We start from the raw sequence: 17,721 nt of genomic DNA, 5'->3' as shown, positions 1-17,721 counted from the left end.
TTCATAGCCTCTAATCTATACTAAAAGTTGCAAACTCTGTTTTTTTTCCGAATCACGACCGCATGTTTCGAATTCCAGTGTCAAGACACACACAGGGTGGTAAGCTTCTTAGAAGTGGGAAGCCAGTTCAGCTGAACGAGAAGGACTGGCAGCGAAGAGATCGTGCACGCCCGCACTCTGCGAGCCCGCGCGTGTCAGCTTGCAGCCTGAAGGCTATGTAACTCTGAGGGTGAATTTGGTTTGGTAAAGAAGTTCCTCACAACTCATCCATTTGATAAGTAACAAAGAGTTAAAATAAGTTGGCGACACAGTCCTTGCACGGAGAAGTGCCATGTTATGATCGGCAACAGAAAGGTTGGTATTCCACACAATTTTACTTCATAATTTGATCGATAGCCCATGTTATCGCGCGAGCCCCAAAACTAAAGAACCAAATAGATCATTGTTTTCACTCTCTTTCAAATTGGTCCTTGTTGCCTCGTTTCAATTTAAGTGCTCTCATGAATTCTGATAAGACTATTGAAGCAAAGTTAGGACCAATTAACCCAAAGAGTAAAAGAATATTTGGAAAGAGTACCATATAACCCCATACATTAATTTTACATTCAATTTCATTAATTATGTATGCACCCCATTGTTTTTAAGACAATGACTTATTCCCACGGGTTTAGCATATATACATTAGTAATAAGTACTTACTGCTTCAATAAAAGAGAAATTGATTGAAAGCAGCTTTTTCGTCTCCATTCCTTTCTCACGTTCCTCTCCCTTCTCCCCTTCGTTCCTAACTTCTCCTCGGTTTTTTTTTTTCTTTCCTTTCCTTTTTACCTTCTTGGCAGTTCTGCTGAGCCTTGAACCATTGCTCCTCAGACAACGCGCTATTATCAGACAATTATCAAACCATAGCTTTACCACTATGCTACGCAAACCAGTTAGGAGTTCCTCTCCAAAAGCTACATTTTCTTTTACCTTTGAGTAAAAAAATTTTCATAACAATATGTGCATTGATATAATGCACCAAAGGTCCCCCTTTGCACTAAAGAATGCATTTCTTCTTCTCTATGATTGGCCAAATACCACATAGAAAACAAAATTTATTCATACCTCTTTCTAATAACATCAACGAAAGAAGAAGATAGAAGGAAGGAGAAGAGCAACAACTCGGAGATGGGGAGACTGAACTTTATTCGACTTTCTCGAATATTATTGGATCACGACCGGTGCATACAGTGGTGTAAGGATCACAAACTGCTTGTGAAGTCGGTAAAATGTCCTCGAGCTGGGTGCAGCAATGAACTTAGCTGGACGCGAAGTGCTTCATCGCGATACGGGTATGAGTGGCGATGTTCAAAAAAGGGTTGCGATGGAATGGCTTCAATGCGCCTGAATTCACCGGTGCGCACACACAGGGTATCGAAAATACATGGTGGGGAATCAAGCGAGGTTTGCCCCAAACAGGAACATCCAAAGGACTTTTCGATGGCTACCTACAAGAATATATGTGGCGTCAGCACTACGGAAACGATCCCTTTGGAAACATTAGCGAACACATCGCCCAACTTTGTGAAGTCCAGAAAGACTAGATACAAAGGTTTCTTTGCGTCGCTGTATGCACCGGCCTTCACGAACAATTTTCATCACTAGGACACGAAAGGATAATAAAAGAATCAACCAAAACCACAAGAACAGGTAAGACACAACATTTATTTAAACTTTGCATTGACAAACTTCAAAGCCTGACCGTAGACTTAACGTTATTTTCCGGCCAATTTTACGCTTTCAAAGCGAAACTGAACATTCAGTTATATTTCAAAATTAAAAACCTCTGGAAAATTACTTTAGTTTTCCGTTTTGCAAAGCCAAAACGCGCCAAATTTACCCTGTTTCAAAAAAGACTTAAAAAAAAAATGTGAATTTTGAAAACAAAGACTACTAGTCTCTGCGGAGTTCTATTGTTATTGCTATTGTTTTAATTGAACAAAGACTGAATGCATAATTAATATATGGGGTTATATGGTACTCTTGCCGAATATTTAACAATTTTTAGAGTCGCCATTCAATTTGGATCGGCTGGGTGAGACTTTTTCCTCCCAAACAACCATTACTTATCATTTTCTTGAAAGAGAAGTACTTGCCATCCCAAAATGTCAAGGTCAAGGAAGCTATCGTGGTTTTTGTCATGCTCATTCAATTTGGCTCATCAAATTTGAGAAGATTCAAAGTTTAATGTAAAACATAAACGAAAGGAGAATGATGGACTAAAGCATGTAAATGCAAATTCTCCGAACTCAGCTAGTACCTTTCATTTTTCATTGTGTGGTAGCTATGAGAATCTAGTGGTATATCGAGACAATATTGATTCCATAGCTACACACACTACTGCACTGTACAAGAAAATATTATTGTTCTCCACCCATTTCTGCGACCAAAAATAAAAAATTTATTGCCGCAGGCTCAGGAATTGGAAACATTTCACCAAAGCTCTCAAGTTTATTGCTGGCAAAGAGTGAGAATTTCGACCACGTAGCTGTCTATTGACATGTTGCCTGCATCACCTTCTTGAGGGAAGGGTGGGGGTGTTATAACTTCTTATAGGGACAATTGCTCCCTTGGAAAATTGTGAAAAAGTGAAGCAGTTGTCCTTTTGATTTCTTTGGGTCACTTAAGTTTCATGACACTCGCTTGAAATTGCACTAAGCTACTCAAAGAGAATTTTCAACAACAGATAATATTCTGCCTCTGATACATACTTTTATTTGACTTTACCATAACTTAATCACAAAAGATCAGCAATTTTTTCTACCCATACATTTAAGTTACAAAATGAGTGCAGAAAAGATACAAGTGACCAACTCTCAATCAGCTGTAGTTTTGTATCTGACTGGTTAAAATGGTGGTGCCAATTTTCTATATTAATTACAAAGTGAAGGAAAACAAAACTAATTTGCATATCTCTTGCATTACTTTTCACACTCAATGGAAAATTTCTCAATTCTGATTAAGCTGTGCTACGCCAGATACGCAAAACCACCAAAAAAAACCCCCACTCAACTGATGTGGTAAATAAATAGGTGGAAACGTATTCCTCAACTATAGCAGCAGCACAATACCCTGAGGAAAAGGTTCAACTAACTATTGGCAGACACATTATGTAACTAGAAAAATATTTTTAGACTAAGTTGATGCTTGAGACTGACCAACATAGAGTATCCTTATTTTCCTGAGAACTGCTCAAGGCACACCTTCTAATTCAGTCGTCAATATTAATTTTCTACAAATTTGTTAATTAGATTTAAAATGCACTTTTAAGTAATGCTTGATTGAGATGACTGAATTTTGTTGTGGTCTTCACAAATCTTCCTCACAACTAGTACTGGTGATACTCAAAAACAGTTTTTTTTATTTCACAGCCTCTGTTAGTTATCACATTCCTCATCAATTGGTTTGGATCTCCCTGCTCGAATTTGTTTAAATATAACCCTCAAAATGATGTACAGCTCTCTTTGTTATGCATGAATAAAGGCTCAAAAAGATGTTATTGTCCAAAGCATAAACTTTCCAAAAGCTAATTAACTTTTAATGGGGAATTAATTCATGAGCTGAAGGGCACATAGTTAATATTATTCACCTAAGTGGAGGTGAACAGTGGTGCATATTTACTAAGCCATGGGGCAGTGAGGTAAATATCCACCACTTTCACTGACACTAAGTTGCATAATTGTTTTAGTAAATACCACACAGAAATAAAAAAAAGGTAGTTTTTCTGTCAATATACCAAAAAATTGGTCAGAAATCAAATTGTTGAGCACGATTTTGTCTCCTTGGCTGCTTGGAGATGAATAATACTTGCTAATTACCTCCAAACCAGCCAATCAGCACAAGCGAAAAGCAGTATTCACCTGTGTGGTATATACTTATCCCTGTTATTGTTTAAATGATTTCAAACTGAAAAACTGCTAAGAATTTCCTGATATGTTCTCATGATCTGAGGGACACCTATTAATGTTGAATAACTGCGGGGAATTTTGCAACATGTACTCATAAAAGAAGATATAATCCTTGTTGTTGATTGAAGGGTCGAGGACTGTTTAATGTAGCAACTCATGCATAACCCTGACAGCTGTACTTGGCACTTATCATAAGTTGAGTGGCACTCCATTGAGAAGGGGGGGGGGAAGGGGGGGAAGGACATCAGCATTTTCATCAAAAAGGGTATTATTGATATTTTCAAATGGTTTATACCATGCTCCATGAGAAATATAATTCACAGAGGTTGTTAATAAATTTTTTTTTTCGATCTTTGAAATTAATATTATTATATTCTTATAGCCACTAAACTAACTTTTTTTGTAATATTATTATTTTAACTTCACAATTTGATCCAAAGTTCTTAACCCTTTCACTCCGACCTAAGATATCACTGATAGTTCTCCATACCATCTGCCATACAGTTCTTATGATGTTAGTTTGGAGAATTTGGTATTGGATCAACTGATAAATCCCCTGATTTTCTTTTTCCTTATTCTCATCACTTGTCTGCTTGATATGTAATGAGAAATTCTGTCTTGGTCACCCATGGGAGTGAAAGGGCAAGCAGGCTTCACTTCCACCACTTGCAATGAGAATGTGCAGCAGAAGCAACTGCAAATGTCCTTAAGAGTTCAATGTTTATGGAAACTCACTTGTCTTTTCCAGTTCATCTTGATTTATGTCTTTTGTTATTACAACTGTTGGTAAGTTCTCTGAAAATGATACTTCTTTCCAGCACAAATGTAGAAAGTCTTTTCATCTTCTGACCAGTTCTTCCAAACTTGCAGCATACTCAACACAGTTATCTTCAAGAAACAAGAGTTGTGGCTTCAGGCTGTCATGTAGTTTCGCTGTTGTTTCTTGATATCAGTCCTGTAAATGGCAATGAGGACAATTATTAGAAAATGCCATTGCTGCAATTTGTAGGTGAAGGAGTGCTATCTCTTTTACAAATAAAGCCAAACACTTGTGTTACTGTAAGCAAGCTGTCCTAGTTAAGTTATCCTTTTACTTGATGGTAAAGGAAGTTTTATTTCTTTTCACCAATCCCCACTCTTCCTCCCTTTAATTTCTTTTATGAGATATAGCAAAATAGATCTCCATACCTTGCAGCTGTTTTCTCCTCTGACAACTAGGTGACTCGAATGTTCCATCCACAGATTGAGGTAACAGAGGACAATTGATCAGCGTTGTTAGTTCTGTAAGTTGTAACTTATCTCCTGGAGGAAAATAAACTCTGGACTAGGATGAAGAGTACTAAAAAGGTAAGAGCTCAGGCCACTGTTTCATCATTTTCAATTCAACTTCAATCTGTTAATTTTAATATCAAATTACCAACAGAAGGAATGTTCCTTTGGTAGGCAGCATCATCCTCTTCAATTTAGGTGCATGGTTGCTTGAGCTATGTCAAACTTCCAACAGCTTCATTCCTGCTTTGTGATTCTGAAACAATGAATTTTGAAAAATCAGTTTCAGATGGTGTGTAATCTTGTAATGAAGTTTATTCATACTGATATACCGGAGACAAAAGAAAAATAATAAATATGATCTTGTAAGTGTTGTAAAAGGTGGATCTTCTGGGTAAAGATTGAAGTGTATGTGTCATGACATGGAATGTGGATTTAGGAAATGTTTACCTTCAGTTGTAGACATGTTCCCTGTAATGCATTTCTGGGTTTCTTCTCCCTCTGCTAACTCATCTTCCTTCTATGGTCGTTCCATTTCTTGTTCTTGATCCCTCAGGATGCTATTAATTGTCAGTTTGAAATCATGTTGAAAGATTACAAAATTCTAAGAATCTTCTTAAGATCTCACAACTTCTTGTGTGAGTCTTAGTTTGCTTTGCCTGCATTAGAAATGTTCTAAAACACTTCTTGAATCTTTCCGGCTCTCATATTGAGATCCTTGATGAGGTCCTTTTGAGATACCTACCTGATTTTGACGTATTCTTAGAAGTTCCTGTAAGATTATGGCAAAACATCAGTTCTCATTAGACTTTTTCAAGGTTCTTTGATATGACGTTTGTGCAGTTAACATATTTTCTGAGATTCTTTCATGTTCACCCAAGACATTTATACTTATTTAATTGAATTAAAATTAATTTTTTTTGTTTATTTGAATTTGATTATTTTTTAACCAAAGCTTTTGTTTAAATAGTTAATTTTTAGCTGGGCAATAAACTCTTATAGATTTAGTAATAATGATAATAATAATTTAATGATGGTAATAATAATGATGATGAGATTCAGTCTAGGGTTACTTTTGAAAGGTGATTCCACAGGAAATCATGTTAGCTGCTTATTCAGAAATCCATTCAAATAAAAGTTTGTTTTGTGACTCCTAGGGGATCATAGGATTTACCAAAAGATCTGCTAAGAGTCTAAGCCAACATCTCTTGAAAATTCACAATTTTTTTTCAAAAAATGCTGGATGGTCAGGTCCATATAAGACTCTGTTGAAGATGGAAATCTAGAATGTGTTGTAGAGTCTCAACAAGATTTCAAACTGTATATCTCAGTCCAATGTGACACTGAAGTTATAAATCCTGCAAGGAAGAGAGATTAGAAATCACTGATTAGAAATGCAATAATTATTACGACTAAGATATTTGTAATTATAGTACTCCACTCATAAGTGACTTGAGACTGAAATTGATATTTCTGCATCATTTTGCTTTTCAATAAGTTGGACTATCCTATCCTCTCCCTATAAGAGTTTTAATGTAATACCAGATGTTATAACTTTTAGAATATAGTTGCATATATCAGCTGCTGCTGTAGCTCTTTAGTGGTCCTGTTGGCCTCTATTTATTTACTATTCTTGGCTTAAAAAAACACAAAAAAGTGAATTATTCACAGGATGAAACCACTGTCAATTCTTTTTTTCGGTTGCATCACAGTCATATAGCTCTGGACATCTTGAATTTAAATCTCATTTAGTTGCCACTCCTTCGCCAGGATTCCTAAGTAGCACTTGCATACCAGTTGTTTGGTCTGACAGGTACTTTTTGTTGTTATCTTTGCAAGAACAAGACAGAAGAATACGTCAGTAGTTTGTGATGAGTTTGTAGCTTGCCAATTTATGTTCCAGGAAGTATCCATACCCTTTCCATAGAATTTTGTTTGGTTGTTCAATTATGTTCAGTGACTCTCCTCCCTGAAGGTCCAAGGCATTTCCTTTCAGTGCTTAACCACCCCACCCCCCCTCTTCTCCCTCTCAAGCCAATGACCCTCCCAATATGGTAGGAATACTTCCTACTCTAACTGTACTTTAGTGTTAGTAGCATTTTTTGCTGATTAAAGACCTCCCATTGTTATCTAAAGTACATGAATTTGTGAGTATGAAAGCATGATTTGATTTCTCTTACCATCTTTAGTGTGCTCTCTTAAAACTACTAAATTGCAGTAATTGTTATTGAGAAAAAAATTGTGGCATTGTTACCTGGGTGATCTGGCTGTTTCTCTCCTCTTGTATTAATAGCTTTTTGTACTTCGAGACGGTAGGCATCTGTAAGGTCTTGGTTAATGTTTCTGCATCAATCAGCATTATTTTGAAAGATTTATCTTGGTTCCTGTTCCATGCAATGACTTTTTTCGGTTGAACATCTACAAGAAACTGTTAGTAACACAGTCAACTTGATGGCTGTTTTCCAATAAGCATACCGACCTATTTTCTTGTTGAAGGACATGATTCAATGATATTAATATCTATTGATGGTTGAGCTGTACACAAGGCAAACCTGCAAAATGAAGTTGCTACAAGATTAGATCAACCTTTTCTTTTAAGCTAAATGTAGGTACAGCTTTTAACCCTTGGATCTCCTTATCTGCAAAACATTGTGTTAGACTTGCAATAATGAAGGCAAAATATTTCTGAAAAAGAAAAGAGAAAGTGATTAGCAATCTGCTTTAAGCTATGAAATTGTTAAAAAAAAGAACTCATGCAATGTATCTTTTATGAAGAATATGTTGTAAGGAATTAAATTCCTTACAACATATAGTGTCCTGAAATAAAATTCTTTTGTTAGTAAGCTGCAAAAGAAGTTACTCCTATTGTTAGTATAGTTATTGTTTTGATAAAATAAACCAATCCATCATGTTTTTGCCTTTTATTGAATGAATGAACTCACATCTTACAACAACTTTTTCATATGGAAATAATTTTTCAGTCCCCGAAAATGTACAATTCAATTTTTGTGCCCCCGAAAGTGGGCTGCAGACAAAATATACACCTGTTGAAGATAAAAATTTATATTGCTGAAATGGAACAATCTCACTGGTTAGCGTTATAAAGTTTAGTGTAAAATAAAAGCTTAACCAGTAAGAATTGGCAAACAGACAACAATGTTTTGTAGTTTATTATTTTCTATTTGAAATATTAAATTTTATTATATTTTAGTTACAATAATATTATAGTCCTTTCTCTTCATGACTTCTTGCTGTCTTCTTTACTTCTCTAATGCTCCCGAAAATGAGCCGTACCATTCTTTGATGGATGTATCTACTATGCTTTTCAGTTATAACAACACTGTTTTACAAACATGATTGAAATCCACAGGACCTAAAATAATCTATGGTTGGGGAGTGCGCTCCTACACTAAAAATTTTGTGGTCACGAAAAGCCGAGAGTGTCCCTGTGTCCTGGAACACCCAGGGCCCTCTGAACCATTCACATTTCCAAGATTTGCCTGCTATCAAACAAATGTAGATACCAAGCTTTATTGTGCCAATAGCTTGAAAGATCGCAATTGAGGATGGAATGTGAAAGAATCGAAAACTGAAAGTGAAACTTAAAGTTACTTAACTAAGGCAACTGTTTGTTATATCACGCAACAAGAACACATCAAGTTTCAAGCCTCACATTTCTCTTGGGAAAGGATGTGCAAAAACAGTTTTACTCATCAACCAAATATGAAAAAAAACAAAATTTTTAAAAAGTAGAAGTATTCCAGAAGCCAATGCAATAGGAGTCATCATTGTGCAAACTGTACTGAGTGAAGATTGAGTTCTGATGTTGCTTTGTGTTGGATATAACATACAGATTGCACTCTCCACATACCTTGGAACAGATTGTATAACCTACCTTATGGCACTCACATTCAGCCTTTCATCCCAGGAATAATGGCCTATCAACAAGCAGTTGCTAGACATACACTTCAGTTACATTTAGCAATAGTGTTAAGTCATAAGCGGAGGAAGAAGAGCAGTGATGCAGAATAGCAGAATTGCTGATAATGCCTTAAATCAAATGATTAGGAGTATCATCTTTTTGTTTAAATCTCTCAATTCCGCATCAAATTCTTGTTTTCTTCTCTTCTGTCTTCAGTCTTTTCTCTTCAGTCTTCAGTTTTCAAATTGCTGTCGTCAGTCTTCTCTCTGCATAGTCAATCTTTGTCATTCTGTCCTCTTTTCTCAATGTTATTCCATTTATCTTCAGTCATCTTTCTGTTGTGTTGTCTTCGCTCTTCAGTCATCATTAGTAGTGTTCTTTCTTCTGTGTTGAGTCTAATCATTTCTCTGTCTTCTTTCTGTTCTCAATCTGCTTTCTGCTGTCTTGAGTCTTCTTTCTTCTCTTCTCATTCTCCTGTTTTCTGTTCTTTATCTTCTTACTTTTGTCTTTAATATTCCTTCTTCAGTCTTCAGTCCTCTTTACTATGCTCTCAGTTGTCTGTTATTCTCAGTCTACTTTCCTCTTTGTCAAGTCTTTGTTTTTTTCATTCTTCTTTTCCATCGTAAGTCTTCTTCTGCCTTCAGTCTTTTCCCTTCTGCCTTCGGTTATCTCCCTTCTGATTTCAGTCTTTCCCCTTCTGTCTTCAGTATGCAGTCTTCTTTCTACTTTTCAGTCTTCATTTATTATTTTCATGCATATTTCTTCTGTCCTCAGTTTTCTTTCTTCTATTCTCAGTCTTCTGATGTCAGTTTTCTTTCCTCAGTCTCCATGCAGTCTCATTTCTTTTTTCCTCTGTCACAAGTCTCTGTTCTTTTGTCCTTTTTCCACTGTCCTGTCCTCATTCTTCATTTCCAGTCTTCATTTTTCTGTTCTCAGTCTTCTTTCTTCTGATCCAAGCCATCTTTTATCTGTGCTTAGATTTTTTTCTCCCTATCCATTTCTTATTTCTTTTGTCTTCAGTCCTCCTTATTCTGTTCTCCTTCCTCTATTTTCTGTTCACTGTCTCCTTTCTTCTCTCTCTGGTCTTCAGTCCTCTTTCCACTTTAAATTTGTGTCTTCATTCTTTATTTCCAGTGTTCTGTTTGTCTGTCCTTGGTCTTCTTTTACTCTGATCTCATCCTTCATTTTCTGTCCTCAGTCTTCTTCTTTTCTATTTCAGACTCTTTTTCATTTTTTCTTAAGTCCTCTTACTTCTGTACTCATTCCTCTGGTTTCTGTTCCTTGTCTTATTTCTTCTGACTTCAGTCTTCAGTCCTGTTTTCCCTGTCCCATCTTCATTTTTATTTCCAGTCTTCATTTTCTCTCTCCTCTTCTTTCTTTTATTCTATGTCTTTTTCTTTTAAGTCCTCTTTTTTTTCTCTTCTCTTTCCTTTGTTTTCTGTTCTATGTTGTATTTCTTCTGTTTTCAAACCTCCTTCCTCTGTCTTCTCTTCATTATTATTTCCATTTTTTTCTGTCCTCAGTCGTCTTTCTTTTATTTTCATTCCTCTGTTTTCTGTTCTCTCTTCTTTCTTCTGTCTTTAGTTCTCTTTCCATGTCCTTTCTAATTTTTACTTCTAGTCTTCATTTCTCTGTCCTTAGTCTCCTTTCTTTTGATCCAAACCTTTTCTTCCCTCAGTCTTTTTCTTTTCTAAATCTACTTTGTTTTGTCTTCAGTCTTGCTTCTTCTGTTCTCATTCTTCTGTTTTGTTGTTTTCTTTTTTCTGTCTTCAGTCTTTAGACCTATTTCTTCTATTTCAGTCTTAAATCCTCTTTCCTCTATCCTGTCTTCATTTTTATTTCCAAGTCTTCTTTTTTCTTTTCTCTGTCTTTTTTTTTATCCAAACTTTCTTTTCCTCAGTCTTTCTTCTTTTTTATACCTTCTTTGCTTTGTCTTCAGTCTTCTTTTTTGTGTTCTCATTCCTCTGTTTTCTGTGCTATTTTCTTCCTTCTGTCTTTAGTCTTTAGACCTGTTTCTTCTGTCTTCAATCCTCTTTCCTCTGTCCTGCCTTCCTTTTTATTTCCAATCTTCTTTTTTTCTGTCCTCTCTCTTTGTTCTTTTGATCCAAACCTTCTTTTCCTCAGTCTTTTTTCTTTTCTTATGTCTTTTTTGTGTTGTCTTCAGTCTTCTTTCTTCTGCTGTCATTCCTCTGTTTTCTGTTCTAATTTCTTTCTTCTGCCTTTAGTCTTTTGACCTGTTTCTTCTTTCTTCAGTCTTAAGTCCTCTTTCCTCTGTCCTGCCTTCATTTTCATTTCCAGTCTTCTTTTTTCTTTCCTCTGTCTTCTTTCTTCTGATCCAAGCCTTCTTTTTTATATCCTCCTTGTTTTGTACCCATCCTTCTTTCTTGTGTTCTCATTCCTCTGTTCTCTGTGCTATTTTCTTCCTTCTGTCTTTAGTCTTTAGACCTGTTTCTTCTGTCTTCAGTCTTCAATCCTCTTTCCTCTGTCCTGCCTTCATTTTTATTTCCAGTCTTTTTTCTTTTCTTTCACTTTTTTTCTTCTGATTCAAGCCTTCTTTTTCCTCATTCTTTCTTCTTTTCTATATCTTCTTTGTTTTGTCTTAAGTCTTCTTTCTTTTGTTCTTAGTCCTCTGGCAATTGTTCTTTGTCTTCCTTCTTTTGTCATTAGTCTTCTTTCCTCTGTGTTAAGACCTCCTTCATAAGTTCTCAGTCTTGTTCATTTCCGCTATCAATCATCTTTCTCCTTTAGTCAACCTCCTCCTAGGGTTAAGGGTTAGGTTTAGGGTTGGGTCTTAGTCTCCTCTTTTCCCTTCCCAGTGTTCTTTTTTCTTTGGTCAGTCTTTTTTCTTTGTCTTAAGTTTTCTTTCTTCTGTTTTCAGTCTTCATTCTCTTGCTTCAATATGTTTTCTTCTATATTCTTTCTTCTATTCTTTTGTCATATATTTGCAGCTCCAAGTCTTCCTTTTTCTGTCTTCAGTCTTTTTGTCTTCTTTTTTCCTCATTTTCCTTTCCTTTTTCTTTACTTCTGTCTTCTTTCCTCAGCTTTCTATAGTCTTTTCTTTAGTCCTGTGTCATTACTGTTCTCTTTTTCTTCACACTTTTGTCCTCATTCTTTAGTCTTCATTATTACTTCTCAATTGTCATTTATCTTCCCTCTTTTGTCTCATTTCTTAGTTATTCTGCCCTTTCTCTTTTATTTTCTTCCTTACTCGATGATCTTCTGTTTTCAATTTCCTTTCCTCATTCTTTCTTTTCCCTTAACTTCTATCTCTTCATTATTCTGTGTTCTTGCTTCAGTCATCAGTCGAAAGTTTTCTTTCATCAGTTGTCTATCTTATTTCTTTATTCCATCGTTGTTCTTAAATATTAGGTAAAAGGAGTGGCAGAGCGAAATTTTGGCAAGGAGCACTTCATGCAGACAATGAGACAAGATAGTGGCATTACCCATGATAACGAAAAGATTACATTGGATTATTTATTTTATTTATTTATAAGCTTTGCCAAAAACAATTTGGCAGGAGAGATCTCAAAGAGCTAACATTCCATTAACGTTCCATTAATTAGGCCGGAATAATAATTTGAATAGCTATTAACAGCTCTACACACTGGAGGGTTATAGCAAAAGAGATCATGCCTTAAGGCTTAAAACCTCTTTTAAGGCAACCATCATAATTTCTGGTTGGCAACTAATGCATGTACTAAAGCTTCAGTCCAGAGCAATACTTGTCAAAATCCTTCAATTCTCTGGGCACCAAAAAACTAGAATGATCTTGTGCCAGGCATCCATGCTTGTCGTCGTCTTGAAGCTCCTTGCACATGTACCTATTACTAGTCTACCATAGGTTGTTTCTTTTAAGATTACCCGTTGAACATCTAGAATTGAGGTGATTTCTACCACCAGGCAAGATTGACAAGAAGACACCTGTGATGAACTAAGTGTCAACATTGCCTTAGTGACCAAAATTCTCCCCTCTACCTGCCACTGCATAAGGCTATCAGTATGCTAACTGCCTGTATCTTTAAGGTAACTGCTTGACTATATATCCTCCTCTTTTTGATTGGCTGATTCTCCAATGATTAAGAAAAAAAAACTATTCTGAGGTGTGTGCATTGTCCCATAGTCCCTATCCCTCATGCCTTTGAATTTCTCTCCTTCACTGTTTTTTTTTCCTTCAAGACTTCCTCAAATTAATCTGGAAAAAATGATTACAAAAAAAATCCTCTCCAAATTTTTTATCAGCTCAGTTTTGGAATGTTTTGCTAATTCTAAGCCTGCAATGCAGAAATAAAGGCATGAGGTTATATATGTACCTAGAATCCTAACCTTGGACAACTGATGAATTGTTCTTACTTAGAATAGACCACTAAACTAGAATGGCGCGGTGAAAACCAAACTCTTTCAATGTTTAGGTTTTATGGATTAAAAGTTATTATCTGGTTGAACCTTACCAAGAATATTTCACTTATCAGTGTGAAGTCTGTTAAGTGAAATGTAAAAGATAAATAATTGACCTGGGCGCAACTGAGCAGGGAGTCAAATGCGACATCAATGCAGGCATGTGTCCTAGGAAGTCGAAATGTGTCCAAGCCAGAGTTGAAATCGTGCCAATGTGAAGTTAAACTTAAACCAAAATGAAGCAAATCGAAGCCGAATAAAATGTGCCACAGTTCAAATGTCCGTTTGCCAGTCGAATAAACCTGAAAAGCAACCCTACTAGAAAAAGGAAAAGGGAAGGACCCATCCCTTCCCCAGGGGTCCATTAACTAAATTAACTAAAAATTATGTTAAGCCGAACCAGAAGTACATGGACTTCTTCCGAAAGTGTATGCATGTGTGCTTTGTAAGGCCCAACCAGAGCTCTATCTTCCCTCCCATCCCGTCCCAATTTCACTAACCACCGCCTTGATTTGTCATCAGGGTTGTGTCTGATTTGAGCCAAGATGAGAACACTTGTTTGGGAAGGTCAACACTGGAGTGGACTCTTGGGTGAGGATGGCGGATCTATTTCACTTTTAACTGTGGACCTGTCTCATCAGGAGCAAGGTTGATCAATTCTGCACTGAAGTGGGCTATTGACTCAGATTGACTGCACTCCTCCATAGTGGTTAGGTCATTCCTGTGGATGGATTGTGGAGTGGCTGCTTGTTATGGATGGCACATTAAAGATCTGCCCTCCAATTGAAGTGAAGTGAGGCTGAAAATGTAAAGAAAAATGGTTTTCTTAACCAATATTGACTGATAAATGAGACCTGTTTAAAGATATCAGGGTCTTCAAGAGTTTGCATTTGTAATGACTTAGCCACAAATCTATGCACTTTAATTTTAAGGCCAATTTAACAGATGAATTATATTTTTAGCGCGCTTATGTTCGATAAACCATTTATAAGGGTCATAAACAGTGCATAATGAGATGAGATAAACCATTTGAATGTTAGAAACAAAGAACTGTTGGTGTATTATGCCTTGCAAAGCATTTAGAATTTCAGTAAAGTTTCAATGTTAATTTACCACTTTCTAGTTTGATATGCTTAAATCATTTCAACAATTTTACATGGATTAAACTTAGGATTCTATGTCTGGCGGAAGAACGATCCCAAAAAATGTAAAGCGCGTAGCGTAACAAGGAAGCATTGAAAACCAACCTAACTCCCTATCAATCACATGTGTAATTCTCGAGTGGAGCTCAGCTAAATTTAGAGCTAACAAATTACAGAGAAGTTTCGCGAACTTGATTAAGAGTTTTGCTACCAAATGTGAAGCAAAGTTGCAATCAAAACGCGTAGCGTAACAAAGAAGCTTTGAAAAAGTTTCAATCAAAAATACACTTCATGTTCGCATGCTATTTTTTTACAAAACTCGCAGCTGATAGAAGTTAGCAAATGTAACAAGAGGCTTGCTCTCCAGTTTTGAGTATTCATGAAAACCCTAATGAAACTGTTCGCAATTGTTCGAGTAAAAAGGAACTAGAATAAACGCAAAAGAATTTAAAGCGAGCTACAGTATTTTAGGAGTACAGGATGCGTAACAAAAAATTTGAACTTTGAGATGATATCAGGATTTTTTTTTACGATGATAAAAACAAAGGTCATTAATTTTTTTTTCCCTTCGAGACGACAGAAACGTTTCATGATAGATTCAGGATGGTTTAAACTGAAAACTGTTCCCCAAAAATTATTTCGTTACCTCGTTACCTGAAAACCTTTCCCGCCAAATTAAAAAACTAGAATTTCAATAATTTTGTGAAAAAAAAAATTGATTCTAAAAGAGGAGAGTAATGTAGAAAATAGAGAAACTAACGGTCAAATTAAGCTGTTTTTTTGGAGAAAGGAAGCATTTTCTTTGCGGGAAAAAAGAGTCAGAAAACCACTTCGCGCCAAACTTTAGGCACGGTCCTTCGCAAGCTTTTTCTTTGCGGAAATTTGATTTGGAAAGAGTGAATTAAATTTCGAAACGCAGTCAAATTTACAATATAGAAAATCAAGTAGGATAATTTTTACTAAACATGCTGTTTGAAAATGTTTGGACCATAAATTAAGCCAATTTTTTCATATAGTTAAAACAGTTTCCTTTGCTAAAAATGGGTCAGAAAACCGTTTCGCGCCAAATTTCAAGCACTGTCCTTCGCAAACTTTTTCTATGGGGAAAGTTGATTTGGAAAGAGTGGATTTCATTCCGAAAGGGCAAAAAAAAAAAATTCAATATTGGTGAATCAAGTAGGATAATTTTTGCTTAACATGATATTTGAAAAGTTTTGGATCATAAATTAAGCCGATTTTTTTTTCAAGAAAGGAAGCAGTTTCTTTGCCAAAAAAAAAGGGATCAGAAACCACTTCGCGCCAAATTTTAAGCACGGTCCTCCGCAAGCTTTTTCTATGTGAAAATTTTATTTGGAAAGAGTAAATTTAATACCGAAACGAAGAAAAATTTGAAAAATAGGTTTAATCAAGTAGGACAATCCTTGCTAAACATGCTGTTTGAAACTTTTGCGTCATAAATTAAGCTTTTTTTTTTTTCGAGAAAGGAAGCATTTAACTTTGCAAAAAAAGGGTCAGAAAACCATTTCGCGCCAGATGTCAAGCATAGTCCTTCGCAAGCTTTTTCCTTAAGGAAATTTTATTTGAAAAGAATGAATTTCATTCCGAAACGAAGTAAAATTTTCAGTACAGGCTAATTAACTAGGATAATTTTTGCTAAACATGCTGTTTGAAAATTTTTGGGAGAGCCTTTCATTTATTAAGTTCGTCATACAAAAATTTTCTTTAGACAAGCGTTGCATGCGCATTAAAGTTTAAAGGAAATTCCGGCGAAAAATCAGTGATAATTCCTATAAGTTAGAGATAGATGCTCAAAGGTAGATAGATGCTTACCTGGAGATGTTGTCGTTTTTGTTGTTGAAAAATCGCGAGGGTCGTCAACAGTAAGAGTGAAACCATGTGCTTGATTTGGGAGCGACAATTCAGTCAATTCTTCTGAAAGATTTCCCTTGCACTCCACTGAAAATTACGACCGCAAACAAAAAAAAAACTTTTTAAGTTTAGATATTCACGAGGTATTCTGAGTCATAAAATAATAAAGGAAAAATTAAAGGACTTACATCTTGAACATGACTAAAGGTAGCCGGGAACACGTTATCTTAACATACCGGGGTAGGTAACTAAAAACAGAAGTCAATAAAGAACTAAAGAACACTTACATTGTCTGTCAGTCTTTTTCATTCCGTTTCCAGCAGCCTGAGACGTTACTGAATACTTTTTGGTCGTAGATAAAGCGAGTTATAGCAAAAATACAGATCTGCCTTATATACAAAACTATGGTCGCCTTCTTGTTTGTCAAAAGTCGAGTGAAGAGTTTGAAACCTGCGCCAGGGTTCATAATGAACCAGGAAGCTCCTACTCTTTGTTGATTGGTTGGCAGAATTTCAAGGGTTTCCTTCCGCAGCCGACCCATTTCAAGGGTTTATCACTGATTTGCGTCGGAAACGTCTGCTGCAACTATATTTAAACATTTTTTTCCGACTTTTGTACTTATAAGACCGAACCCGCTAATTTTTATCTCATCAAGAATTAAGTGTAAATACCGCCATCTTTCCTCGGCTGAACTGTAGCGCCTCAACAAACTGTACTATGGTCTACTATGATATTTCCCACGTGGGCTGGTTCTTGATCGTAATTGGCTCGTCATTCACACCGGATTTCTTGTTCAATGGGTAAGCTAATAGTCTTTCCTGATTGGCTGGTCGTGTTTTTTTATGGGTTTATCGGGTGCACTTGAGTTTACTAGTAACTCTTCCAACCTCGATCAAATAATAATATAATAATAATAATAATAATAATATACGTTAATTGAAGCTCCCCCATAGGGGCTTTTGAGCCACAATGTAGACTAAGTAAGTGCTTAAAAATCCTCACTGGCGTGAGGCAGACCAGTGGACTATTTACAGAGCGCAGCCGAGGAGTGGAACTAGGGGCAACCGAGGACAAATCCAGTGAGTGGCAGGGTGGAGGACTTGAACCCGGGACACCGGTTGCAAGTCCAGCACTCGGCTACGCCGCCTCAAATTAGGCCACTGGGAGACTTGTATCG

General features: G+C 36.2%; 2 long non-coding RNA genes across 2 annotated transcripts; one reads left to right on the top strand and one right to left on the bottom strand.

Moving 5' to 3' along the window:
* The first annotated feature begins 167 nt into the window (after nt 1–167).
* On the top strand, nt 168–14,645 carry LOC111328893 (uncharacterized). The gene is made up of 3 exons (XR_002694657.2): nt 168–354; nt 5,190–5,294; nt 14,056–14,645. It is a non-coding gene; the product is annotated as an uncharacterized LOC111328893 (long non-coding RNA).
* LOC148733235 (uncharacterized) lies at nt 4,175–6,468 on the bottom strand. Its single transcript, XR_015999631.1, has 4 exons — nt 5,667–6,468; nt 5,365–5,472; nt 5,136–5,249; nt 4,175–4,902 (listed from the first exon to the last, which is right to left on the bottom strand). It is a non-coding gene; the product is annotated as an uncharacterized LOC148733235 (long non-coding RNA).
* Nucleotides 14,646–17,721: the final 3,076 nt, after the last annotated feature.

This window comes from Stylophora pistillata, chromosome 4, assembly GCF_964205215.1.
Source record: "Stylophora pistillata chromosome 4, jaStyPist1.2, whole genome shotgun sequence".
Classification (NCBI taxonomy): domain Eukaryota; kingdom Metazoa; phylum Cnidaria; class Anthozoa; order Scleractinia; family Pocilloporidae; genus Stylophora; species Stylophora pistillata.
The sequence above is the reverse complement of the archived record's forward strand: the minus strand, read 5'-3'. Positions and strand labels throughout refer to the sequence as shown.